General features: G+C 47.2%; 44 non-coding genes across 44 annotated transcripts; all 44 read left to right on the forward strand.

Moving 5' to 3' along the window:
• Positions 1-180: 180 nt before the first annotated feature.
• On the forward strand, positions 181-299 carry LOC141023476 (5S ribosomal RNA). The gene has a single exon (XR_012185073.1). It is a non-coding gene; the product is annotated as a 5S ribosomal RNA (ribosomal RNA).
• Positions 300-673: 374 nt separating this feature from the next.
• LOC141023605 (5S ribosomal RNA) lies at positions 674-792 on the forward strand. Its single transcript, XR_012185205.1, has one exon. It is a non-coding gene; the product is annotated as a 5S ribosomal RNA (ribosomal RNA).
• A 371-nt stretch (positions 793-1,163) lies between these two features.
• LOC141024675 (5S ribosomal RNA) lies at positions 1,164-1,282 on the forward strand. The gene has a single exon (XR_012186172.1). It is a non-coding gene; the product is annotated as a 5S ribosomal RNA (ribosomal RNA).
• A 371-nt stretch (positions 1,283-1,653) lies between these two features.
• On the forward strand, positions 1,654-1,772 carry LOC141025200 (5S ribosomal RNA). Its single transcript, XR_012186698.1, has one exon. It is a non-coding gene; the product is annotated as a 5S ribosomal RNA (ribosomal RNA).
• A 373-nt stretch (positions 1,773-2,145) lies between these two features.
• LOC141023824 (5S ribosomal RNA) lies at positions 2,146-2,264 on the forward strand. The gene has a single exon (XR_012185421.1). It is a non-coding gene; the product is annotated as a 5S ribosomal RNA (ribosomal RNA).
• A 373-nt stretch (positions 2,265-2,637) lies between these two features.
• Positions 2,638-2,756, forward strand: LOC141024183 (5S ribosomal RNA). Its single transcript, XR_012185780.1, has one exon. It is a non-coding gene; the product is annotated as a 5S ribosomal RNA (ribosomal RNA).
• A 374-nt stretch (positions 2,757-3,130) lies between these two features.
• LOC141025227 (5S ribosomal RNA) lies at positions 3,131-3,249 on the forward strand. Its single transcript, XR_012186725.1, has one exon. It is a non-coding gene; the product is annotated as a 5S ribosomal RNA (ribosomal RNA).
• Positions 3,250-3,619: 370 nt separating this feature from the next.
• LOC141024324 (5S ribosomal RNA) lies at positions 3,620-3,738 on the forward strand. Its single transcript, XR_012185921.1, has one exon. It is a non-coding gene; the product is annotated as a 5S ribosomal RNA (ribosomal RNA).
• A 642-nt stretch (positions 3,739-4,380) lies between these two features.
• On the forward strand, positions 4,381-4,499 carry LOC141023928 (5S ribosomal RNA). Its single transcript, XR_012185526.1, has one exon. It is a non-coding gene; the product is annotated as a 5S ribosomal RNA (ribosomal RNA).
• Positions 4,500-4,869: 370 nt separating this feature from the next.
• Positions 4,870-4,988, forward strand: LOC141024935 (5S ribosomal RNA). Its single transcript, XR_012186432.1, has one exon. It is a non-coding gene; the product is annotated as a 5S ribosomal RNA (ribosomal RNA).
• A 371-nt stretch (positions 4,989-5,359) lies between these two features.
• On the forward strand, positions 5,360-5,478 carry LOC141023836 (5S ribosomal RNA). Its single transcript, XR_012185432.1, has one exon. It is a non-coding gene; the product is annotated as a 5S ribosomal RNA (ribosomal RNA).
• A 369-nt stretch (positions 5,479-5,847) lies between these two features.
• Positions 5,848-5,966, forward strand: LOC141023499 (5S ribosomal RNA). The gene has a single exon (XR_012185096.1). It is a non-coding gene; the product is annotated as a 5S ribosomal RNA (ribosomal RNA).
• Positions 5,967-6,336: 370 nt separating this feature from the next.
• On the forward strand, positions 6,337-6,455 carry LOC141023846 (5S ribosomal RNA). The gene has a single exon (XR_012185444.1). It is a non-coding gene; the product is annotated as a 5S ribosomal RNA (ribosomal RNA).
• A 371-nt stretch (positions 6,456-6,826) lies between these two features.
• Positions 6,827-6,945, forward strand: LOC141025074 (5S ribosomal RNA). The gene has a single exon (XR_012186571.1). It is a non-coding gene; the product is annotated as a 5S ribosomal RNA (ribosomal RNA).
• Positions 6,946-7,318: 373 nt separating this feature from the next.
• On the forward strand, positions 7,319-7,437 carry LOC141023500 (5S ribosomal RNA). The gene has a single exon (XR_012185097.1). It is a non-coding gene; the product is annotated as a 5S ribosomal RNA (ribosomal RNA).
• Positions 7,438-7,806: 369 nt separating this feature from the next.
• On the forward strand, positions 7,807-7,925 carry LOC141024875 (5S ribosomal RNA). Its single transcript, XR_012186372.1, has one exon. It is a non-coding gene; the product is annotated as a 5S ribosomal RNA (ribosomal RNA).
• Positions 7,926-8,297: 372 nt separating this feature from the next.
• On the forward strand, positions 8,298-8,416 carry LOC141023991 (5S ribosomal RNA). Its single transcript, XR_012185589.1, has one exon. It is a non-coding gene; the product is annotated as a 5S ribosomal RNA (ribosomal RNA).
• Positions 8,417-8,785: 369 nt separating this feature from the next.
• LOC141024741 (5S ribosomal RNA) lies at positions 8,786-8,904 on the forward strand. Its single transcript, XR_012186238.1, has one exon. It is a non-coding gene; the product is annotated as a 5S ribosomal RNA (ribosomal RNA).
• A 371-nt stretch (positions 8,905-9,275) lies between these two features.
• On the forward strand, positions 9,276-9,394 carry LOC141025122 (5S ribosomal RNA). The gene has a single exon (XR_012186619.1). It is a non-coding gene; the product is annotated as a 5S ribosomal RNA (ribosomal RNA).
• A 373-nt stretch (positions 9,395-9,767) lies between these two features.
• Positions 9,768-9,886, forward strand: LOC141023856 (5S ribosomal RNA). The gene has a single exon (XR_012185454.1). It is a non-coding gene; the product is annotated as a 5S ribosomal RNA (ribosomal RNA).
• Positions 9,887-10,254: 368 nt separating this feature from the next.
• On the forward strand, positions 10,255-10,373 carry LOC141024762 (5S ribosomal RNA). Its single transcript, XR_012186259.1, has one exon. It is a non-coding gene; the product is annotated as a 5S ribosomal RNA (ribosomal RNA).
• A 369-nt stretch (positions 10,374-10,742) lies between these two features.
• On the forward strand, positions 10,743-10,861 carry LOC141023914 (5S ribosomal RNA). The gene has a single exon (XR_012185512.1). It is a non-coding gene; the product is annotated as a 5S ribosomal RNA (ribosomal RNA).
• A 372-nt stretch (positions 10,862-11,233) lies between these two features.
• Positions 11,234-11,352, forward strand: LOC141023632 (5S ribosomal RNA). Its single transcript, XR_012185232.1, has one exon. It is a non-coding gene; the product is annotated as a 5S ribosomal RNA (ribosomal RNA).
• A 372-nt stretch (positions 11,353-11,724) lies between these two features.
• Positions 11,725-11,843, forward strand: LOC141023574 (5S ribosomal RNA). The gene has a single exon (XR_012185174.1). It is a non-coding gene; the product is annotated as a 5S ribosomal RNA (ribosomal RNA).
• Positions 11,844-12,216: 373 nt separating this feature from the next.
• On the forward strand, positions 12,217-12,335 carry LOC141023477 (5S ribosomal RNA). The gene has a single exon (XR_012185074.1). It is a non-coding gene; the product is annotated as a 5S ribosomal RNA (ribosomal RNA).
• Positions 12,336-12,707: 372 nt separating this feature from the next.
• On the forward strand, positions 12,708-12,826 carry LOC141023606 (5S ribosomal RNA). Its single transcript, XR_012185206.1, has one exon. It is a non-coding gene; the product is annotated as a 5S ribosomal RNA (ribosomal RNA).
• Positions 12,827-13,198: 372 nt separating this feature from the next.
• Positions 13,199-13,317, forward strand: LOC141024781 (5S ribosomal RNA). The gene has a single exon (XR_012186278.1). It is a non-coding gene; the product is annotated as a 5S ribosomal RNA (ribosomal RNA).
• A 371-nt stretch (positions 13,318-13,688) lies between these two features.
• LOC141025123 (5S ribosomal RNA) lies at positions 13,689-13,807 on the forward strand. Its single transcript, XR_012186620.1, has one exon. It is a non-coding gene; the product is annotated as a 5S ribosomal RNA (ribosomal RNA).
• Positions 13,808-14,180: 373 nt separating this feature from the next.
• On the forward strand, positions 14,181-14,299 carry LOC141023868 (5S ribosomal RNA). The gene has a single exon (XR_012185466.1). It is a non-coding gene; the product is annotated as a 5S ribosomal RNA (ribosomal RNA).
• Positions 14,300-14,670: 371 nt separating this feature from the next.
• Positions 14,671-14,789, forward strand: LOC141024195 (5S ribosomal RNA). Its single transcript, XR_012185792.1, has one exon. It is a non-coding gene; the product is annotated as a 5S ribosomal RNA (ribosomal RNA).
• A 373-nt stretch (positions 14,790-15,162) lies between these two features.
• LOC141025228 (5S ribosomal RNA) lies at positions 15,163-15,281 on the forward strand. Its single transcript, XR_012186726.1, has one exon. It is a non-coding gene; the product is annotated as a 5S ribosomal RNA (ribosomal RNA).
• A 370-nt stretch (positions 15,282-15,651) lies between these two features.
• LOC141024325 (5S ribosomal RNA) lies at positions 15,652-15,770 on the forward strand. The gene has a single exon (XR_012185922.1). It is a non-coding gene; the product is annotated as a 5S ribosomal RNA (ribosomal RNA).
• Positions 15,771-16,412: 642 nt separating this feature from the next.
• LOC141023929 (5S ribosomal RNA) lies at positions 16,413-16,531 on the forward strand. The gene has a single exon (XR_012185527.1). It is a non-coding gene; the product is annotated as a 5S ribosomal RNA (ribosomal RNA).
• A 370-nt stretch (positions 16,532-16,901) lies between these two features.
• LOC141024943 (5S ribosomal RNA) lies at positions 16,902-17,020 on the forward strand. The gene has a single exon (XR_012186440.1). It is a non-coding gene; the product is annotated as a 5S ribosomal RNA (ribosomal RNA).
• Positions 17,021-17,392: 372 nt separating this feature from the next.
• On the forward strand, positions 17,393-17,511 carry LOC141023879 (5S ribosomal RNA). Its single transcript, XR_012185477.1, has one exon. It is a non-coding gene; the product is annotated as a 5S ribosomal RNA (ribosomal RNA).
• A 369-nt stretch (positions 17,512-17,880) lies between these two features.
• On the forward strand, positions 17,881-17,999 carry LOC141023501 (5S ribosomal RNA). The gene has a single exon (XR_012185099.1). It is a non-coding gene; the product is annotated as a 5S ribosomal RNA (ribosomal RNA).
• A 370-nt stretch (positions 18,000-18,369) lies between these two features.
• On the forward strand, positions 18,370-18,488 carry LOC141023890 (5S ribosomal RNA). Its single transcript, XR_012185488.1, has one exon. It is a non-coding gene; the product is annotated as a 5S ribosomal RNA (ribosomal RNA).
• Positions 18,489-18,859: 371 nt separating this feature from the next.
• Positions 18,860-18,978, forward strand: LOC141025088 (5S ribosomal RNA). The gene has a single exon (XR_012186585.1). It is a non-coding gene; the product is annotated as a 5S ribosomal RNA (ribosomal RNA).
• A 370-nt stretch (positions 18,979-19,348) lies between these two features.
• LOC141023503 (5S ribosomal RNA) lies at positions 19,349-19,467 on the forward strand. Its single transcript, XR_012185101.1, has one exon. It is a non-coding gene; the product is annotated as a 5S ribosomal RNA (ribosomal RNA).
• A 369-nt stretch (positions 19,468-19,836) lies between these two features.
• On the forward strand, positions 19,837-19,955 carry LOC141024879 (5S ribosomal RNA). The gene has a single exon (XR_012186376.1). It is a non-coding gene; the product is annotated as a 5S ribosomal RNA (ribosomal RNA).
• Positions 19,956-20,328: 373 nt separating this feature from the next.
• LOC141023992 (5S ribosomal RNA) lies at positions 20,329-20,447 on the forward strand. Its single transcript, XR_012185590.1, has one exon. It is a non-coding gene; the product is annotated as a 5S ribosomal RNA (ribosomal RNA).
• Positions 20,448-20,816: 369 nt separating this feature from the next.
• LOC141024794 (5S ribosomal RNA) lies at positions 20,817-20,935 on the forward strand. The gene has a single exon (XR_012186291.1). It is a non-coding gene; the product is annotated as a 5S ribosomal RNA (ribosomal RNA).
• Positions 20,936-21,306: 371 nt separating this feature from the next.
• LOC141025124 (5S ribosomal RNA) lies at positions 21,307-21,425 on the forward strand. Its single transcript, XR_012186621.1, has one exon. It is a non-coding gene; the product is annotated as a 5S ribosomal RNA (ribosomal RNA).
• A 370-nt stretch (positions 21,426-21,795) lies between these two features.
• On the forward strand, positions 21,796-21,914 carry LOC141024768 (5S ribosomal RNA). Its single transcript, XR_012186265.1, has one exon. It is a non-coding gene; the product is annotated as a 5S ribosomal RNA (ribosomal RNA).
• Positions 21,915-22,067: the final 153 nt, after the last annotated feature.

Below are 22,067 nucleotides of genomic sequence, written 5' to 3' on the forward strand. Positions count from 1 at the left end.
GGGAGGGGTGGAAACCGTGGTAAACTCGTCTCCGTGTTTGAGGGGGGGGGGGGGTAAGTAGTATATATAGGGCATTATCCATTATTAGGCAACGGTTGTAATGGTAGTAAGAATGACAATCATCTTTGCAGTGGACCTGGGAGTGGCAAGCATAAGGGACGAAGGCGGGGGTAACATGTTGGATGCGATCATACCAGCACTAAAGCACTGGATCCCATCAGAACTCCGAAGTTAAGTGTGCTTGGGCGAGAATAGTACTAGGATGGGTGACCTCCTGGGAAGTCCTCGTGTTGCATTCCCTTTTTAATTATTTTTTGTGCCTCATGACAAACATATCACATGTGCGCGATATATATTAACCCCGTTATATTATTTTTGACATTTGCGATATGTTTTAGCTCGCTGCTCATTGGTCACGCGTCTAGAGGCGGCTTTGTGGCGCGAGGAGCGCGTTCTGGAAGGGGTAAAAAAATACGTGTTGCTGCGGTATAGAGGGAGGGGTGGAAACCGTGGTAAACTCGTCTCCGTGTTTGAGGGGGGGGGGGAGTAAGTAGTATATATAGGGCATTATCCATTATTAGGCAACGGTTGTAATGGTAGTAAGAATGACAATCATCTTTGTAGTGGACCTGGGAGTGGCAAGCATAAGGGACGAAGGCGGGGGTAACATGTTGGATGCGATCATACCAGCACTAAAGCACCGGATCCCATCAGAACACCGAAGTTAAGCGTGCTTGGGCGAGAGTAGTACTTGGATGGGTGACCTCCTGGGAAGTCCTCGTGTTGCATTCCCTTTTTAATTATTTTTTGCGCCTCATGACAAACATATCACATGTGCGCAATATATATTAACCCCGTTATATTATTTTTGACATTTGCGATATGTTTTAGCTCGCTGCTCATTGGTCACGCGTCTAGAGGCGGCTTTGTGGCGCGAGGAGCGCGTTCTGAAAGGGGTAAAAAAATACGTGTTGCTGGGGTATAGAGGGAGGGGTGGAAACCGTGGTAAACTCGTCTCCGTGTTTGAGGGGGGGGGGTAAGTAGTATATATAGGGCATTATCCATTATTAGGCAACGGTTGTAATGGTAGTAAGAATGACAATCATCTTTGCAGTGGACCTGGGAGTGGCAATAATAAGGGACGAAGGCGGGGGTAACATGTTGGATGCGATCATACCAGCACTAAAGCACCGGATCCCATCAGAACTCCGAAGTTAAGGGTGCTTGGGCGAGGGTAGTACTAGGATGGGTGACCTCCTGGGAAGTCCTCGTGTTGCATTCCCTTTTTAATTATTTTTTGCGCCTCATGACAAACATATCACATGTGCGCGATATATATTAACCCCGTTATATTATTTTTGACATTTGCGATATGTTTTAGCTCGCTGCTCATTGGTCACGCGTCTAGAGGCGGCTTTGTGGCGCGAGGAGCGCGTTCTGAAAGGGGTAAAAAAAATACGTGTTGCTGGGGTATAGAGGGAGGGGTGGAAACCGTGGTAAACTCGTCTCTGTGTTTGAGGGGGGGAGTAAGTAGTATATATAGGGCATTATCCATTATTAGGCAACGGTTGTAATGGTAGTAAGAATGACAATCATCTTTGCAGTGGACCTGGGAGTGGCAAGCATAAGGGACGAAGGCGGGGGTAACATTTTGGATGCGATCATACCAGCACTAAAGCACCGGATCCCATCAGAACTCCGAAGTTAAGCGTGCTTGGGCAAGAGTAGTACTTGGATGGGTGACCTCCTGGGAAGTCCTCGTGTTGCATTCTCTTTTTAATTATTTTTTGCGCCTCATGACAAACATATCACATGTGCGCAATATATATTAACCCCGTTATATTATTTTTGACATTTGCGATATGTTTTAGCTCGCTGCTCATTGGTCACGCGTCTAGAGGCGGCTTTGTGGCGCGAGGAGCGCGTTCTGAAAGGGGTAAAAAATACGTGTTGCTGCGGTATAGAGGGAGGGGTGGAAACCGTGGTAAACTCGTCTCCGTGTTTGAGGGGGGGGGGGAGTAAGTAGTATATATAGGGCATTATCCATTATTAGGCAACGGTTGTAATGGTAGTAAGAATGACAATCATCTTTGCAGTGGACCTGGGAGTGGCAAGCATAAGGGACGAAGGCGGGGGTAACATGTTGGATGCGATCATACCAGCACTAAAGCACCGGATCCCATCAGAACTCCGAAGTTAAGCGTGCTTGGGCGAGAGTAGTACTTGGATGGGTGACCTCCTGGGAAGTCCTCGTGTTGCATTCCCTTTTTAATTATTTTTTGCGCCTCATGACAAACATATCACATGTGCGCAATATATATTAACCCCGTTATATTATTTTTGAGATTTGCGATATGTTTTAGCTCGCTGCTCATTGGTCACGCGTCTAGAGGCGGCTTTGTGGCGCGAGGAGCGCGTTCTGAAAGGGGTAAAAAAATACGTGTTGCTGGGGTATAGAGGGAGGGGTGGAAACCGTGGTAAACTCGTCTCCGTGTTTGAGGGGGGGGGGGGTAAGTAGTATATATAGGGCATTATCCATTATTAGGCAACGGTTGTAATGGTAGTAAGAATGACAATCATCTTTGCAGTGGACCTGGGAGTGGCAAGCATAAGGAACGAAGGCGGGGGTAACATGTTGGATGCGATCATACCAGCACTAAAGCACCGGATCCCATCAGAACTCCGAAGTTAAGCGTGCTTGGGCGAGAATAGTACTAGGATGGGTGACCTCCTGGGAAGTCCTCGTGTTGCATTCCCTTTTTAATTATTTTTTGCGCCTCATGACAAACATATCACATGTACGCGCTATATATTAACCCCGTTATATTATTTTTGACATTTGCGATATGTTTTAGCTCGCTGCTCATTGGTCACGCGTCTAGAGGCGGCTTTTTGGCGCGAGGAGCGCGTTCTGAAAGGGGTAAAAAAATACGTGTTGCTGCGGTATAGAGGGAGGGGTGGAAACCGTGGTAAACTCGTCTCCGTGTTTGAGGGGGGGGGGGGGTAAGTAGTATATATAGGGCATTATCCATTATTAGGCAACGGTTGTAATGGTAGTAAGATAGACAATCATCTTTGCAGTGGACCTGGGAGTGGCAAGCATAAGGGACGAAGGCGGGGGTAACATGTTGGATGCGATCATACCAGCACTAAAGCACCGGATCCCATCAGAACTCCGAAGTTAAGCGTGCTTGGGCGAGGGTAGTACTAGGATGTGTGACCTCCTGGGAAGTCCTCGTGTTGCATTCCCTTTTTAATTGTTTTTGGCGCCTCATGACAAACATATCACATGTGCGCGGTATATATTAACCCCGTTATATTATTTTTGACATTTGCGATATGTTTTAGCTCGCTGGTCATTGGTCACGCGTCTAGAGGCGGCTTTGTGGCGCGAGGAGCGCGTTCTGAAAGGGGTAAAAATATACGTGTTGCTACGGTATAGAGGGAGGGGTGGAAACCGTGGTAAACTCGTCTCCGTGTTTGAGGGGGGGAGTAAGTAGTATATATAGGGCATTATCCATTATTAGGCAACGGTTGTAATGGTAGTAAGAATGACAATCATCTTTGCAGTGGACCTGGGAGTGGCAAGCATAAGGGACGAAGGCGGGGGTAACATGTTGGATGCGATCATACCAGCACTAAAGCATCGGATCCCATCAGAACACCGAAGTTAAGCGTGCTTGGGAGAGAGTAGTACTAGGATGGGTGACCTCCTGGGAAGTCCTCGTGTTGCATTCCCTTTTTAATTATTTTTTGCGCCTCATGACAAACATATCACATGTGCGCGATATATATTAACCCCGTTATATTATTTTTGACATTTGCGATATGTTTTAGCTCGCTGCTCATTGGTCACGCGTCTAGAGGCGGCTTTGTGGCGCGAGCAGCGCGTTCTGAAAGGGGTAAAAAAATACGTGTTGCTGCGGTATAGAGGGAGGGGTGGAAACCGTGGTAAACTCGTCTCCGTGTTTGAGGGGGTGACCTCCTGGGAAGTCCTCGTGTTGCATTCCCTTTTTAATTATTTTTTGCGCCTCATGACAAACATATCACATGTGCGCGATATATGTTAACCCCGTTGTATTATTTTTGACATTTGCGATATGTTTTAGCTCGCTGCTCATTGGTCACGCGTCTAGAGGCGGCTTTGTGGCGCGAGGAGCGCGTTCTGAAAGGGGTAAAAAAATACGTGTTGCTGCGGTATAGAGGGAGGGGTGGAAACCGTGGTAAACTCGTCTCCGTGTTTGAGGGGGGGAGTAAGTAGTATATATAGGGCATTATCCATTATTAGGCAACGGTTGTAATGGTAGTAAGAATGACAATCATCTTTGCAGTGGACCTGGGAGTGGCAAGCATAACGGACGAAGGCGGGGGTAACATGTTGGATGCGATCATACCAGCACTAAAGCATCGGATCCCATCAGAACTCCGAAGTTAAGCGTGCTTGGGCGAGAATAGTACTAGGATGGGTGACCTCCTGGGAAGTCGTCGTGTTGCATTCCCTTTTTAATTATTTTTTGCGCCTCATGACAAACATATCACATGTGCGCGCTATATATTAACCTCGTTATATTATTTTTGACATTTGCGATATGTTTTAGCTCGCTGCTCATTGGTCACGCGTCTAGAGGCGGCTTTGTGGCGCGAGGAGCGCGTTCTGAAAGGGGTAAAAAAATACGTGTTGCTGCGGTATAGAGGGAGGGGTGGAAACCGTGGTAAACTCGTCTCCGTGTTTGAGGGGGGGAGTAAGTAGTATATATAGGGAATTTTCCATTATTAGGCAACGGTTGTAATGGTAGTAAGAATGACAATCATCTTTGTAGTGGACCTGGGAGTGGCAAGCATAAGGGACGAAGGCGGGGGTAACATGTTGGATGCGATCATACCAGCACTAAAGCACCGGATCCCATCAGAACTCCGAAGTTAAGCGTGCATGGGCGAGAATAGTACTAGGATGGGTGACCTCCTGGGAAGTCCTCGTGTTGCATTCCCTTTTTAATTATTTTTGCGCCTCATGACAAACATATCACATGTGCGCGATATATATTAACCCCGTTATATTATTTTTGACATTTGCGATATGTTTTAGCTCGCTGCTCATTGGTCACGCGTCTAGAGGCGGCTTTGTGGCGCGAGGAGCGCGTTTTGGAAGGGGTAAAAAAATACGTGTTGCTGCGGTATAGAGGGAGGGGTGGAAACCGTGGTAAACTCGTCTCCGTGTTTGAGGGGGGGGGGGTAAGTAGTATATATAGGGCATTATCCATTATTAGGCAACGGTTGTAATGGTAGTAAGAATGACAATCATCTTTGCAGTGGACCTGGGAGTGGCAAGCATAAGGGACGAAGGCGGGGGTAACATGTTGGATGCGATCATACCAGCACTAAAGCACCGGATCCCATCAGAACTCCGAAGTTAAGCGTGCTTGGGCGAGAGTAGTACTTGGATGGGTGACCTCCTGGGAAGTCCTCGTGTTGCATTCCCTTTTTAATTATTTTTTGCGCCTCATGACAAACATATCACATGTGCGCAATATATATTAACCCCGTTATATTATTTTTGACATTTGCGATATGTTTTAGCTCGCTGCTCATTGGTCACGCGTCTAGAGGCGGCTTTGTGGCGCGAGGAGCGCGTTCTGAAAGGGGTAAAAAAATACGTGTTGCTGCGGTATAGAGGGAGGGGTGGAAACCGTGGTAAACTCGTCTCCGTGTTTGAGGGGGGGGTAAGTAGTATATATAGGGCATTATCCATTATTAGGCAACGGTTGTAATGGTAGTAAGAATGACAATCATCTTTGCAGTGGACCTGGGAGTGGCAAGCATAAGGGACGAAGGCGGGGGTAACATGTTGGATGCGATCATACCAGCACTAAAGCACCGGATCCCATCAGAACTCCGAAGTTAAGCGTGCTTGGGCGAGGGTAGTACTAGGATTGGTGACCTCCTGGGAAGTCCTCGTGTTGCATTCCCTTTTTAATTGTTTTTGGCGCCTCATGACAAACATATCACATGTGCGCGGTATATATTAACCCCGTTATATTATTTTTGACATTTGCGATATGTTTTAGCTCGCTGGTCATTGGTCACGCGTCTAGAGGCGGCTTTGTGGCGCGAGGAGCGCGTTCTGAAAGGGGTAAAAATATACGTGTTGCTACGGTATAGAGGGAGGGGTGGAAACCGTGGTAAACTCGTCTCCGTGTTTGAGGGGGGGAGTAAGTAGTATATATAGGGCATTATCCATTATTAGGCAACGGTTGTAATGGTAGTAAGAATGACAATCATCTTTGCAGTGGACCTGGGAGTGGCAAGCATAAGGGACGAAGGCGGGGGTAACATGTTGGATGCGATCATACCAGCACTAAAGCACCGGATCCCATCAGAACTCCGAAGTTAAGCGTGCTTGGGCGAGAGTAGTACTTGGATGGGTGACCTCCTGGGAAGTCCTCGTGTTGCATTCCCTTTTTAATTATTTTTTGCGCCTCATGACAAACATATCACATGTGCGCGATATATATTAACCCCGTTATATTATTTTTGACATTTGCGATATGTTTTAGCTCGCTGCTCATTGGTCACGCGTCTAGAGGCGGCTTTGTGGCGCGAGGAGCGCGTTCTGGAAGGGGTAAAAAAATACGTGTTGCTGCGGTATAGAGGGAGGGGTGGAAACCGTGGTAAACTCGTCTCCGTGTTTGAGGGGGGGGAGTAAGTAGTATATATAGGGCATTATCCATTATTAGGCAACGGTTGTAATGGTAGTAAGAATGACAATCATCTTTGCAGTGGACCTGGGAGTGGCAAGCATAAGGGACGAAGGCGGGGGTAACATGTTGGATGCGATCATACCAGCACTAAAGCACCGGATCCCATCAGAACTCCGAAGTTAAGCGTGCTTGGGTGAGAGTAGTACTTGGATGGGTGACCTCCTGGGAAGTCCTCGTGTTGCATTCCCTTTTTAATTATTTTTTGCGCCTCATGACAAACATATCACATGTGCGCAATATATATTAACCCCGTTATATTATTTTTGACATTTGCGATATGTTTTAGCTCGCTGCTCATTGGTCACGCGTCTAGAGGCGGCTTTGTGGCGCGAGGAGCGCGTTCTGAAAGGGGTAAAAAAATACGTGTTGCTGCGGTATAGAGGGAGGGGTGGAAACCGTGGTAAACTCGTCTCCGTGTTTGAGGGGGGGGGGGGTAAGTAGTATATATAGGGCATTATCCATTATTAGGCAACGGTTGTAATGGTAGTAAGAATGACAATCATCTTTGCAGTGGACCTGGGAGTGGCAAGCATAAGGGACGAAGGCGGGGGTAACATGTTGGATGCGATCATACCAGCACTAAAGCACCGGATCCCATCAGAACTCCGAAGTTAAGCGTGCTTGGGCGAGGGTAGTACTAGGATTGGTGACCTCCTGGGAAGTCCTCGTGTTGCATTCCCTTTTTAATTATTTTTGGCGCCTCATGACAAACATATCACATGTGCGCGGTATATATTAACCCCGTTATATTATTTTTGACATTTGCGATATGTTTTAGCTCGCTGCTCATTGGTCACGCGTCTAGAGGCGGCTTTGTGGCGCGAGGAGCGCGTTCTGAAAGGGGTAAAAAAATACGTGTTGCTGCGGTATAGAGGGAGGGGTGGAAACCGTGGTAAACTCGTCTCCGTGTTTGAGGGGGGAGTAAGTAGTATATATAGGGAATTTTCCATTATTAGGCAACGGTTGTAATGGTAGTAAGAATGACAATCATCTTTGTAGTGGACCTGGGAGTGGCAAGCATAAGGGACGAAGGCGGGGGTAACATGTTGGATGCGATCATACCAGCACTAAAGCACCGGATCCCATCAGAACTCCGAAGTTAAGTGTGCTTGGGCGAGAATAGTACTAGGATGGGTGACCTCCTGGGAAGTCCTCGTGTTGCATTCCCTTTTTAATTATTTTTTGTGCCTCATGACAAACATATCACATGTGCGCGATATATATTAACCCCGTTATATTATTTTTGACATTTGCGATATGTTTTAGCTCGCTGCTCATTGGTCACGCGTCTAGAGGCGGCTTTGTGGCGCGAGGAGCGCGTTCTGGAAGGGGTAAAAAAATACGTGTTGCTGCGGTATAGAGGGAGGGGTGGAAACCGTGGTAAACTCGTCTCCGTGTTTGAGGGGGGGGGAGTAAGTAGTATATATAGGGCATTATCCATTATTAGGCAACGGTTGTAATGGTAGTAAGAATGACAATCATCTTTGTAGTGGACCTGGGAGTGGCAAGCATAAGGGACGAAGGCGGGGGTAACATGTTGGATGCGATCATACCAGCACTAAAGCACCGGATCCCATCAGAACACCGAAGTTAAGCGTGCTTGGGCGAGAGTAGTACTTGGATGGCTGACCTCCTGGGAAGTCCTCGTGTTGCATTCCCTTTTTAATTATTTTTTGCGCCTCATGACAAACATATCACATGTGCGCAATATATATTAACCCCGTTATATTATTTTTGACATTTGCGATATGTTTTAGCTCGCTGCTCATTGGTCACGCGTCTAGAGGCGGCTTTGTGGCGCGAGGAGCGCGTTCTGAAAGGGGTAAAAAAATACGTGTTGCTGGGGTATAGAGGGAGGGGTGGAAACCGTGGTAAACTCGTCTCCGTGTTTGAGGGGGGGGTAAGTAGTATATATAGGGCATTATCCATTATTAGGCAACGGTTGTAATGGTAGTAAGAATGACAATCATCTTTGCAGTGGACCTGGGAGTGGCAAGCATAAGGGACGAAGGCGGGGGTAACATGTTGGATGCGATCATACCAGCACTAAAGCACCGGATCCCATCAGAACTCCGAAGTTAAGGGTGCTTGGGCGAGGGTAGTACTAGGATGGGTGACCTCCTGGGAAGTCCTCGTGTTGCATTCCCTTTTTAATTATTTTTTGCGCCTCATGACAAACATATCACATGTGCGCGATATATATTAACCCCGTTATATTATTTTTGACATTTGCGATATGTTTTAGCTCGCTGCTCATTGGTCACGCGTCTAGAGGCGGCTTTGTGGCGCGAGGAGCGCGTTCTGAAAGGGGTAAAAAAAATACGTGTTGCTGGGGTATAGAGGGAGGGGTGGAAACCGTGGTAAACTCGTCTCTGTGTTTGAGGGGGGGAGTAAGTAGTATATATAGGGCATTATCCATTATTAGGCAACGGTTGTAATGGTAGTAAGAATGACAATCATCTTTGCAGTGGACCTGGGAGTGGCAAGCATAAGGGACGAAGGCGGGGGTAACATTTTGGATGCGATCATACCAGCACTAAAGCACCGGATCCCATCAGAACTCCGAAGTTAAGCGTGCTTGGGCAAGAGTAGTACTTGGATGGGTGACCTCCTGGGAAGTCCTCGTGTTGCATTCCCTTTTTAATTATTTTTTGCGCCTCATGACAAACATATCACATGTGCGCAATATATATTAACCCCGTTATATTATTTTTGACATTTGCGATATGTTTTAGCTCGCTGCTCATTGGTCACGCGTCTAGAGGCGGCTTTGTGGCGCGAGGAGCGCGTTCTGAAAGGGGTAAAAAAATACGTGTTGCTGCGGTATAGAGGGAGGGGTGGAAACCGTGGTAAACTCGTCTCCGTGTTTGAGGGGGGGGGGAGTAAGTAGTATATATAGGGCATTATCCATTATTAGGCAACGGTTGTAATGGTAGTAAGAATGACAATCATCTTTGCAGTGGACCTGGGAGTGGCAAGCATAAGGGACGAAGGCGGGGGTAACATGTTGGATGCGATCATACCAGCACTAAAGCACCGGATCCCATCAGAACTCCGAAGTTAAGCGTGCTTGGGCGAGAGTAGTACTTGGATGGGTGACCTCCTGGGAAGTCCTCGTGTTGCATTCCCTTTTTAATTATTTTTTGCGCCTCATGACAAACATATCAGATGTGCGCAATATATATTAACCCCGTTATATTATTTTTGACATTTGCGATATGTTTTAGCTCGCTGCTCATTGGTCACGCGTCTAGAGGCGGCTTTGTGGCGCGAGGAGCGCGTTCTGAAAGGGGTAAAAAAATACGTGTTGCTGCGGTATAGAGGGAGGGGTGGAAACCGTGGTAAACTTGTCTCCGTGTTTGAGGGGGGGGTAAGTAGTATATATAGGGCATTATCCATTATTAGGCAACGGTTGTAATGGTAGTAAGAATGACAATCATCTTTGCAGTGGACCTGGAGTGGCAAGCATAAGGGACGAAGGCGGGGGTAACATGTTGGATGCGATCATACCAGCACTAAAGCACCGGATCCCATCAGAACTCCGAAGTTAAGGGTGCTTGGGCGAGGGTAGTACTAGGATGGGTGACCTCCTAGGAAGTCCTCGTGTTGCATTCCCTTTTTAATTATTTTTTGCGCCTCATGACAAACATATCACATGTGCGCGATATATATTAACCCCGTTATATTATTTTTGACATTTGCGATATGTTTTAGCTCGCTGCTCATTGGTCACGCGTCTAGAGGCGGCTTTGTGGCGCGAGGAGCGCGTTCTGAAAGGGGTAAAAAAATACGTGTTGCTGCGGTATACAGGGAGGGGTGGAAACCGTGGTAAACTCGTCTCCGTGTTTGAGGGGGGAGTAAGTAGTATATATAGGGCATTATCCATTATTAGGCAACGGTTGTAATGGTAGTAAGAATGACAATCATCTTTGCAGTGGACCTGGGAGTGGCAAGCATAAGGGACGAAGGCGGGGGTAACATGTTGGATGCGATCATACCAGCACTAAAGCATCGGATCCCATCAGAACTCCGAAGTTAAGCGTGCTTGGGCGAGAGTAGTACTAGGATGGGTGACCTCCTGGGAAGTCCTCTTGTTGCATTCCCTTTTTAATTAGTTTTTGCGCCTCATGACAAACATATCACATGTGCGCGATATATATTAACCCCGTTATATTATTTTTGACATTTGCGATATGTTTTAGCTCGCTGCTCATTGGTCACGCGTCTAGAGGCGGCTTTGTGGCGCGAGGAGCGCGTTCTGAAAGGGGTAAAAAATACGTGTTGCTGCCGTATAGAGGGAGGGGTGGAAACCGTGGTAAACACGTCTCCGTGTTTGAGGGGGGGGGGGGTAAGTAGTATATATAGGGCATTATCCATTATTAGGCAACGGTTGTAATGGTAGTAAGAATGACAATCATCTTTGCAGTGGACCTGGGAGTGGCAAGCATAAGGGACGAAGGCGGGGGTAACATGTTGGATGCGATCATACCAGCACTAAAGCACCGGATCCCATCAGAACTCCGAAGTTAAGCGTGCTTGGGCGAGAGTAGTACTAGGATCGGTGACCTCCTGGGAAGTCCTCGTGTTGCATTCCCTTTTTAATTTTTTTTGCGCCTCATGACAAACATATCACATGTGCGCGATATATATTAACCCCGTTATATTATTTTTGACTTTTGCGATATGTTTTAGCTCGCTGCTCATTGGTCACGCGTCTAGAGGCGGCTTTGTGGCGCGAGGAGCGCGTTCTGAAAGGGGTAAAAAAATACGTGTTGCTGCGGTATAGAGGGAGGGGTGGAAACCGTGGTAAACACGTCTCCGTGTTTGAGGGGGGGGGGGGTAAGTAGTATATATAGGGCATTATCCATTATTAGGCAACGGTTGTAATGGTAGTAAGAATGACAATCATCTTTGCAGTGGACCTGGGAGTGGCAAGCATAAGGGACGAAGGCGGGGGTAACATGTTGGATGCGATCATACCAGCACTAAAGCACCGGATCCCATCAGAACTCCGAAGTTAAGCGTGCTTGGGCGAGGGTAGTACTAGGATCGGTGACCTCCTGGGAAGTCCTCGTGTTGCATTCCCTTTTTAATTATTTTTTGCGCCTCATGACAAACATATCACATGTGCGCGATATATATTAACCCCGTTATATTATTTTTGACATTTGCGATATGTTTTAGCTCGCTGCTCATTGGTCACGCGTCTAGAGGCGGCTTTGTGGTGCGAGGAGCGCGTTCTGAAAGGGGTAAAAAAATACGTGTTGCTGCGGTATAGAGGGAGGGGTGGAAACCGTGGTAAACTCGTCTCCGTGTTTGAGGGGGGGGGGGGTAAGTAGTATATATAGGGCATTATCCATTATTAGGCAACGGTTGTAATGGTAGTAAGAATGACAATCATCTTTGCAGTGGACCTGGGAGTGGCAAGCATAAGGGACGAAGGCGGGGGTAACATGTTGGATGCGATCATACCAGCACTAAAGCACTGGATCCCATCAGAACTCCGAAGTTAAGTGTGCTTGGGCGAGAATAGTACTAGGATGGGTGACCTCCTGGGAAGTCCTCGTGTTGCATTCCCTTTTTAATTATTTTTTGTGCCTCATGACAAACATATCACATGTGCGCGATATATATTAACCCCGTTATATTATTTTTGACATTTGCGATATGTTTTAGCTCGCTGCTCATTGGTCACGCGTCTAGAGGCGGCTTTGTGGCGCGAGGAGCGCGTTCTGGAAGGGGTAAAAAAATACGTGTTGCTGCGGTATAGAGGGAGGGGTGGAAACCGTGGTAAACTCGTCTCCGTGTTTGAGGGGGGGGGAGTAAGTAGTATATATAGGGCATTATCCATTATTAGGCAACGGTTGTAATGGTAGTAAGAATGACAATCATCTTTGTAGTGGACCTGGGAGTGGCAAGCATAAGGGACGAAGGCGGGGGTAACATGTTGGATGCGATCATACCAGCACTAAAGCACCGGATCCCATCAGAACACCGAAGTTAAGCGTGCTTGGGCGAGAGTAGTACTTGGATGGGTGACCTCCTGGGAAGTCCTCGTGTTGCATTCCCTTTTTAATTATTTTTTGCGCCTCATGACAAACATATCACATGTGCGCAATATATATTAACCCCGTTATATTATTTTTGACATTTGCGATATGTTTTAGCTCGCTGCTCATTGGTCACGCGTCTAGAGGCGGCTTTGTGGCGCGAGGAGCGCGTTCTGAAAGGGGTAAAAAAATACGTGTTGCTGGGGTATAGAGGGAGGGGTGGAAACCGTGGTAAACTCGTCTCCGTGTTTGAGGGGGGGGGGGTAAGTAGTATATATAGGGCATTATCCATTATTAGGCAACGGTTGTAATGGTAGTAAGAATGACAATCATCTTTGCAGTGGACCTGGGAGTGGCAAGCATAAGGGACGAAGGCGGGGGTAACATGTTGGATGCGATCATACCAGCACTAAAGCACCGGATCCCATCAGAACTCCGAAGTTAAGGGTGCTTGGGCGAGGGTAGTACTAGGATGGGTGACCTCCTGGGAAGTCCTCGTGTTGCATTCCCTTTTTAATTATTTTTTGCGCCTCATGACAAACATATCACATGTGCGCGATATATATTAACCCCGTTATATTATTTTTGACATTTGCGATATGTTTTAGCTCGCTGCTCATTGGTCACGCGTCTAGAGGCGGCTTTGTGGCGCGAGGAGCGCGTTCTGAAAGGGGTAAAAAAAATACGTGTTGCTGGGGTATAGAGGGAGGGGTGGAAACCGTGGTAAACTCGTCTCTGTGTTTGAGGGGGGGAGTAAGTAGTATATATAGGGCATTATCCATTATTAGGCAACGGTTGTAATGGTAGTAAGAATGACAATCATCTTTGCAGTGGACCTGGGAGTGGCAAGCATAAGGGACGAAGGCGGGGGTAACATTTTGGATGCGATCATACCAGCACTAAAGCACCGGATCCCATCAGAACTCCGAAGTTAAGCGTGCTTGGGCAAGAGTAGTACTTGGATGGGTGACCTCCTGGGAAGTCCTCGTGTTGCATTCCCTTTTTAATTATTTTTTGCGCCTCATGACAAACATATCACATGTGCGCAATATATATTAACCCCGTTATATTATTTTTGACATTTGCGATATGTTTTAGCTCGCTGCTCATTGGTCACGCGTCTAGAGGCGGCTTTGTGGCGCGAGGAGCGCGTTCTGAAAGGGGTAAAAAAATACGTGTTGCTGCGGTATAGAGGGAGGGGTGGAAACCGTGGTAAACTCGTCTCCGTGTTTGAGGGGGGGGGGAGTAAGTAGTATATATAGGGCATTATCCATTATTAGGCAACGGTTGTAATGGTAGTAAGAATGACAATCATCTTTGCAGTGGACCTGGGAGTGGCAAGCATAAGGGACGAAGGCGGGGGTAACATGTTGGATGCGATCATACCAGCACTAAAGCACCGGATCCCATCAGAACTCCGAAGTTAAGCGTGCTTGGGCGAGAGTAGTACTTGGATGGGTGACCTCCTGGGAAGTCCTCGTGTTGCATTCCCTTTTTAATTATTTTTTGCGCCTCATGACAAACATATCACATGTGCGCAATATATATTAACCCCGTTATATTATTTTTGAGATTTGCGATATGTTTTAGCTCGCTGCTCATTGGTCACGCGTCTAGAGGCGGCTTTGTGGCGCGAGGAGCGCGTTCTGAAAGGGGTAAAAAAATACGTGTTGCTGGGGTATAGAGGGAGGGGTGGAAACCGTGGTAAACTCGTCTCCGTGTTTGAGGGGGGGGGGTAAGTAGTATATATAGGGCATTATCCATTATTAGGCAACGGTTGTAATGGTAGTAAGAATGACAATCATCTTTGCAGTGGACCTGGGAGTGGCAAGCATAAGGAACGAAGGCGGGGGTAACATGTTGGATGCGATCATACCAGCACTAAAGCACCGGATCCCATCAGAACTCCGAAGTTAAGCGTGCTTGGGCGAGAATAGTACTAGGATGGGTGACCTCCTGGGAAGTCCTCGTGTTGCATTCCCTTTTTAATTATTTTTTGCGCCTCATGACAAACATATCACATGTACGCGCTATATATTAACCCCGTTATATTATTTTTGACATTTGCGATATGTTTTAGCTCGCTGCTCATTGGTCACGCGTCTAGAGGCGGCTTTTTGGCGCGAGGAGCGCGTTCTGAAAGGGGTAAAAAAATACGTGTTGCTGCGGTATAGAGGGAGGGGTGGAAACCGTGGTAAACTCGTCTCCGTGTTTGAGGGGGGGGGGGGTAAGTAGTATATATAGGGCATTATCCATTATTAGGCAACGGTTGTAATGGTAGTAAGATAGACAATCATCTTTGCAGTGGACCTGGGAGTGGCAAGCATAAGGGACGAAGGCGGGGGTAACATGTTGGATGCGATCATACCAGCACTAAAGCACCGGATCCCATCAGAACTCCGAAGTTAAGCGTGCTTGGGCGAGGGTAGTACTAGGATGTGTGACCTCCTGGGAAGTCCTCGTGTTGCATTCCCTTTTTAATTGTTTTTGGCGCCTCATGACAAACATATCACATGTGCGCGGTATATATTAACCCCGTTATATTATTTTTGACATTTGCGATATGTTTTAGCTCGCTGGTCATTGGTCACGCGTCTAGAGGCGGCTTTGTGGCGCGAGGAGCGCGTTCTGAAAGGGGTAAAAATATACGTGTTGCTACGGTATAGAGGGAGGGGTGGAAACCGTGGTAAACTCGTCTCCGTGTTTGAGGGGGGGAGTAAGTAGTATATATAGGGCATTATCCATTATTAGGCAACGGTTGTAATGGTAGTAAGAATGACAATCATCTTTGCAGTGGACCTGGGAGTGGCAAGCATAAGGGACGAAGGCGGGGGTAACATGTTGGATGCGATCATACCAGCACTAAAGCATCGGATCCCATCAGAACACCGAAGTTAAGCGTGCTTGGGAGAGAGTAGTACTAGGATGGGTGACCTCCTGGGAAGTCCTCGTGTTGCATTCCCTTTTTAATTATTTTTTGCGCCTCATGACAAACATATCACATGTGCGCGATATATATTAACCCCGTTATATTATTTTTGACATTTGCGATATGTTTTAGCTCGCTGCTCATTGGTCACGCGTCTAGAGGCGGCTTTGTGGCGCGAGCAGCGCGTTCTGAAAGGGGTAAAAAAATACGTGTTGCTGCGGTATAGAGGGAGGGGTGGAAACCGTGGTAAACTCGTCTCCGTGTTTGAGGGGGTGACCTCCTGGGAAGTCCTCGTGTTGCATTCCCTTTTTAATTATTTTTTGCGCCTCATGACAAACATATCACATGTGCGCGATATATATTAACCCCGTTGTATTATTTTTGACATTTGCGATATGTTTTAGCTCGCTGCTCATTGGTCACGCGTCTAGAGGCGGCTTTGTGGCGCGAGGAGCGCGTTCTGAAAGGGGTAAAAAAATACGTGTTGCTGCGGTATAGAGGGAGGGGTGGAAACCGTGGTAAACTCGTCTCCGTGTTTGAGGGGGGGAGTAAGTAGTATATATAGGGCATTATCCATTATTAGGCAACGGTTGTAATGGTAGTAAGAATGACAATCATCTTTGCAGTGGACCTGGGAGTGGCAAGCATAACGGACGAAGGCGGGGGTAACATGTTGGATGCGATCATACCAGCACTAAAGCATCGGATCCCATCAGAACTCCGAAGTTAAGCGTGCTTGGGCGAGAATAGTACTAGGATGGGTGACCTCCTGGGAAGTCGTCGTGTTGCATTCCCTTTTTAATTATTTTTTGCGCCTCATGACAAACATATCACATGTGCGCGCTATATATTAACCTCGTTATATTATTTTTGACATTTGCGATATGTTTTAGCTCGCTGCTCACTGGTCACGCGTCTAGAGGCGGCTTTGTGGCGCGAGGAGCGCGTTCTGAAAGGGGTAAAAAAATACGTGTTGCTGCGGTATAGAGGGAGGGGTGGAAACCGTGGTAAACTCGTCTCCGTGTTTGAGGGGGGGAGTAAGTAGTATATATAGGGAATTTTCCATTATTAGGCAACGGTTGTAATGGTAGTAAGAATGACAATCATCTTTGTAGTGGACCTGGGAGTGGCAAGCATAAGGGACGAAGGCGGGGGTAACATGTTGGATGCGATCATACCAGCACTAAAGCACCGGATCCCATCAGAACTCCGAAGTTAAGCGTGCATGGGCGAGAATAGTACTAGGATGGGTGACCTCCTGGGAAGTCCTCGTGTTGCATTCCCTTTTTAATTATTTTTTGCGCCTCATGACAAACATATCACATGTGCGCGATATATATTAACCCCGTTATATTATTTTTGACATTTGCGATATGTTTTAGCTCGCTGCTCATTGGTCACGCGTCTAGAGGCGGCTTTGTGGCGCGAGGAGCGCGTTTTGGAAGGGGTAAAAAAATACGTGTTGCTGCGGTATAGAGGGAGGGGTGGAAACCGTGGTAAACTCGTCTCCGTGTTTGAGGGGGGGGGAGTAAGTAGTATATATAGGGCATTATCCATTATTAGGCAACGGTTGTAATGGTAGTAAGAATGACAATCATCTTTGCAGTGGACCTGGGAGTGGCAAGCATAAGGGACGAAGGCGGGGGTAACATGTTGGATGCGATCATACCAGCACTAAAGCACCGGATCCCATCAGAACTCCGAAGTTAAGCGTGCTTGGGCGAGAGTAGTACTTGGATGGGTGACCTCCTGGGAAGTCCTCGTGTTGCATTCCCTTTTTAATTATTTTTTGCGCCTCATGACAAACATATCACATGTGCGCAATATATATTAACCCCGTTATATTATTTTTGACATTTGCGATATGTTTTAGCTCGCTGCTCATTGGTCACGCGTCTAGAGGCGGCTTTGTGGCGCGAGGAGCGCGTTCTGAAAGGGGTAAAAAAATACGTGTTGCTGCGGTATAGAGGGAGGGGTGGAAACCGTGGTAAACTCGTCTCCGTGTTTGAGGGGGGGGTAAGTAGTATATATAGGGCATTATCCATTATTACGCAACGGTTGTAATGGTAGTAAGAATGACAATCATCTTTGCAGTGGACCTGGGAGTGGCAAGCATAAGGGACGAAGGCGGGGGTAACATGTTGGATGCGATCATACCAGCACTAAAGCACCGGATCCCATCAGAACTCCGAAGTTAAGCGTGCTTGGGCGAGGGTAGTACTAGGATTGGTGACCTCCTGGGAAGTCCTCGTGTTGCATTCCCTTTTTAATTGTTTTTGGCGCCTCATGACAAACATATCACATGTGCGCGGTATATATTAACCCCGTTATATTATTTTTGACATTTGCGATATGTTTTAGCTCGCTGGTCATTGGTCACGCGTGTAGAGGCGGCTTTGTGGCGCGAGGAGCGCGTTCTGAAAGGGGTAAAAATATACGTGTTGCTACGGTATAGAGGGAGGGGTGGAAACCGTGGTAAACTCGTCTCCGTGTTTGAGGGGGGGAGTAAGTAGTATATATAGGGCATTATCCATTATTAGGCAACGGTTGTAATGGTAGTAAGAATGACAATCATCTTTGCAGTGGACCTGGGAGTGGCAAGCATAAGGGACGAAGGCGGGGGTAACATGTTGGATGCGATCATACCAGCACTAAAGCACCGGATCCCATCAGAACTCCGAAGTTAAGCGTGCTTGGGCGAGAGTAGTACTTGGATGGGTGACCTCCTGGGAAGTCCTCGTGTTGCATTCCCTTTTTAATTATTTTTTGCGCCTCATGACAAACATATCACATGTGCGCGATATATATTAACCCCGTTATATTATTTTTGACATTTGCGATATGTTTTAGCTCGCTGCTCATTGGTCACGCGTCTAGAGGCGGCTTTGTGGCGCGAGGAGCGCGTTCTGGAAGGGGTAAAAAAATACGTGTTGCTGCGGTATAGAGGGAGGGGTGGAAACCGTGGTAAACTCGTCTCCGTGTTTGAGGGGGGGGAGTAAGTAGTATATATAGGGCATTATCCATTATTAGGCAACGGTTGTAATGGTAGTAAGAATGACAATCATCTTTGCAGTGGACCTGGGAGTGGCAAGCATAAGGGACGAAGGCGGGGGTAACATGTTGGATGCGATCATACCAGCACTAAAGCACCGGATCCCATCAGAACTTCGAAGTTAAGCGTGCTTGGGCGAGAGTAGTACTTGGATGGGTGACCTCCTGGGAAGTCCTCGTGTTGCATTCCCTTTTTAATTATTTTTTGCGCCTCATGACAAACATATCACATGTGCGCAATATATATTAACCCCGTTATATTATTTTTGACATTTGCGATATGTTTTAGCTCGCTGCTCATTGGTCACGCGTCTAGAGGCGGCTTTGTGGCGCGAGGAGCGCGTTCTGAAAGGGGTAAAAAAATACGTGTTGCTGCGGTATAGACGGAGGGGTGGAAACCGTGGTAAACTCGTCTCCGTGTTTGAGGGGGGGGGTAAGTAGTATATATAGGGCATTATCCATTATTAGGCAACGGTTGTAATGGTAGTAAGAATGACAATCATCTTTGCAGTGGACCTGGGAGTGGCAAGCATAAGGGACGAAGGCGGGGGTAACATGTTGGATGCGATCATACCAGCACTAAAGCACCGGATCCCATCAGAACTCCGAAGTTAAGCGTGCTTGGGCGAGGGTAGTACTAGGATTGGTGACCTCCTGGGAAGTCCTCGTGTTGCATTCCCTTTTTAATTATTTTTGGCGCCTCATGACAAACATATCACATGTGCGCGGTATATATTAACCCCGTTATATTATTTTTGACATTTGCGATATGTTTTAGCTCGCTGCTCATTGGTCACGCGTCTAGAGGCGGCTTTGTGGCGCGAGGAGCGCGTTCTGAAAGGGGTAAAAAAATACGTGTTGCTGCGGTATAGAGGGAGGGGTGGAAACCGTGGTAAACTCGTCTCCGTGTTTGAGGGGGGAGTAAGTAGTATATATAGGGAATTTTCCATTATTAGGCAACGGTTGTAATGGTAGTAAGAATGACAATCATCTTTGTAGTGGACCTGGGAGTGGCAAGCATAAGGGACGAAGGCGGGGGTAACATGTTGGATGCGATCATACCAGCACTAAAGCACCGGATCCCATCAGAACTCCGAAGTTAAGTGTGCTTGGGCGAGAATAGTACTAGGATGGGTGACCTCCTGGGAAGTCCTCGTGTTGCATTCCCTTTTTAATTATTTTTTGTGCCTCATGACAAACATATCACATGTGCGCGATATATATTAACCCCGTTATATTATTTTTGACATTTGCGATATGTTTTAGCTCGCTGCTCATTGGTCACGCGTCTAGAGGCGGCTTTGTGGCGCGAGGAGCGCGTTCTGGAAGGGGTAAAAAAATACGTGTTGCTGCGGTATAGAGGGAGGGGTGGAAACCGTGGTAAACTCGTCTCCGTGTTTGAGGGGGGGGGGAGTAAGTAGTATATATAGGGCATTATCCATTATTAGGCAACGGTTGTAATGGTAGTAAGAATGACAATCATCTTTGTAGTGGACCTGGGAGTGGCAAGCATAAGGGACGAAGGCGGGGGTAACATGTTGGATGCGATCATACCAGCACTAAAGCACCGGATCCCATCAGAACACCGAAGTTAAGCGTGCTTGGGCGAGAGTAGTACTTGGATGGCTGACCTCCTGGGAAGTCCTCGTGTTGCATTCCCTTTTTAATTATTTTTTGCGCCTCATGACAAACATATCACATGTGCGCAATATATATTAACCCCGTTATATTATTTTTGACATTTGCGATATGTTTTAGCTCGCTGCTCATTGGTCACGCGTCTAGAGGCGGCTTTGTGGCGCGAGGAGCGCGTTCTGAAAGGGGTAAAAAAATACGTGTTGCTGGGGTATAGAGGGAGGGGTGGAAACCGTGGTAAACTCGTCTCCGTGTTTGAGGGGGGGGTAAGTAGTATATATAGGGCATTATCCATTATTAGGCAACGGTTGTAATGGTAGTAAGAATGACAATCATCTTTGCAGTGGACCTGGGAGTGGCAAGCATAAGGGACGAAGGCGGGGGTAACATGTTGGATGCGATCATACCAGCACTAAAGCACCGGATCCCATCAGAACTCCGAAGTTAAGGGTGCTTGGGCGAGGGTAGTACTAGGATGGGTGACCTCCTGGGAAGTCCTCGTGTTGCATTCCCTTTTTAATTATTTTTTGCGCCTCATGACAAACATATCACATGTGCGCGATATATATTAACCCCGTTATATTATTTTTGACATTTGCGATATGTTTTAGCTCGCTGCTCATTGGTCACGCGTCTAGAGGCGGCTTTGTGGCGCGAGGAGCGCGTTCTGAAAGGGGTAAAAAAAATACGTGTTGCTGGGGTATAGAGGGAGGGGTGGAAACCGTGGTAAACTCGTCTCTGTGTTTGAGGGGGGGAGTAAGTAGTATATATAGGGCATTATCCATTATTAGGCAACGGTTGTAATGGTAGTAAGAATGACAATCATCTTTGCAGTGGACCTGGGAGTGGCAAGCATAAGGGACGAAGGCGGGGGTAACATTTTGGATGCGATCATACCAGCACTAAAGCACCGGATCCCATCAGAACTCCGAAGTTAAGCGTGCTTGGGCAAGAGTAGTACTTGGATGGGTGACCTCCTGGGAAGTCCTCGTGTTGCATTCCCTTTTTAATTATTTTTTGCGCCTCATGACAAACATATCAGATGTGCGCAATATATATTAACCCCGTTATATTATTTTTGACATTTGCGATATGTTTTAGCTCGCTGCTCATTGGTCACGCGTCTAGAGGCGGCTTTGTGGCGCGAGGAGCGCGTTCTGAAAGGGGTAAAAAAATACGTGTTGCTGGGGTATAGAGGGAGGGGTGGAAACCGTGGTAAACTCGTCTCCGTGTTTGAGGGGGGGGGGTAAGTAGTATATATAGGGCATTATCCATTATTAGGCAACGGTTGTAATGGTAGTAAGAATGACAATCATCTTTGCAGTGGACCTGGAGTGGCAAGCATAAGGGACGAAGGCGGGGGTAACATGTTGGATGCGATCATACCAGCACTAAAGCACCGGATCCCATCAGAACTCCGAAGTTAAGGGTGCTTGGGCGAGGGTAGTACTAGGATGGGTGACCTCCTAGGAAGTCCTCGTGTTGCATTCCCTTTTTAATTATTTTTTGCGCCTCATGACAAACATATCACATGTGCGCGATATATATTAACCCCGTTATATTATTTTTGACATTTGCGATATGTTTTAGCTCGCTGCTCATTGGTCACGCGTCTAGAGGCGGCTTTGTGGCGCGAGGAGCGCG

Source organism: Aegilops tauschii, chromosome 5 (genome assembly GCF_002575655.3).
Source record: "Aegilops tauschii subsp. strangulata cultivar AL8/78 chromosome 5, Aet v6.0, whole genome shotgun sequence".
NCBI lineage: Eukaryota > Viridiplantae > Streptophyta > Magnoliopsida > Poales > Poaceae > Aegilops > Aegilops tauschii.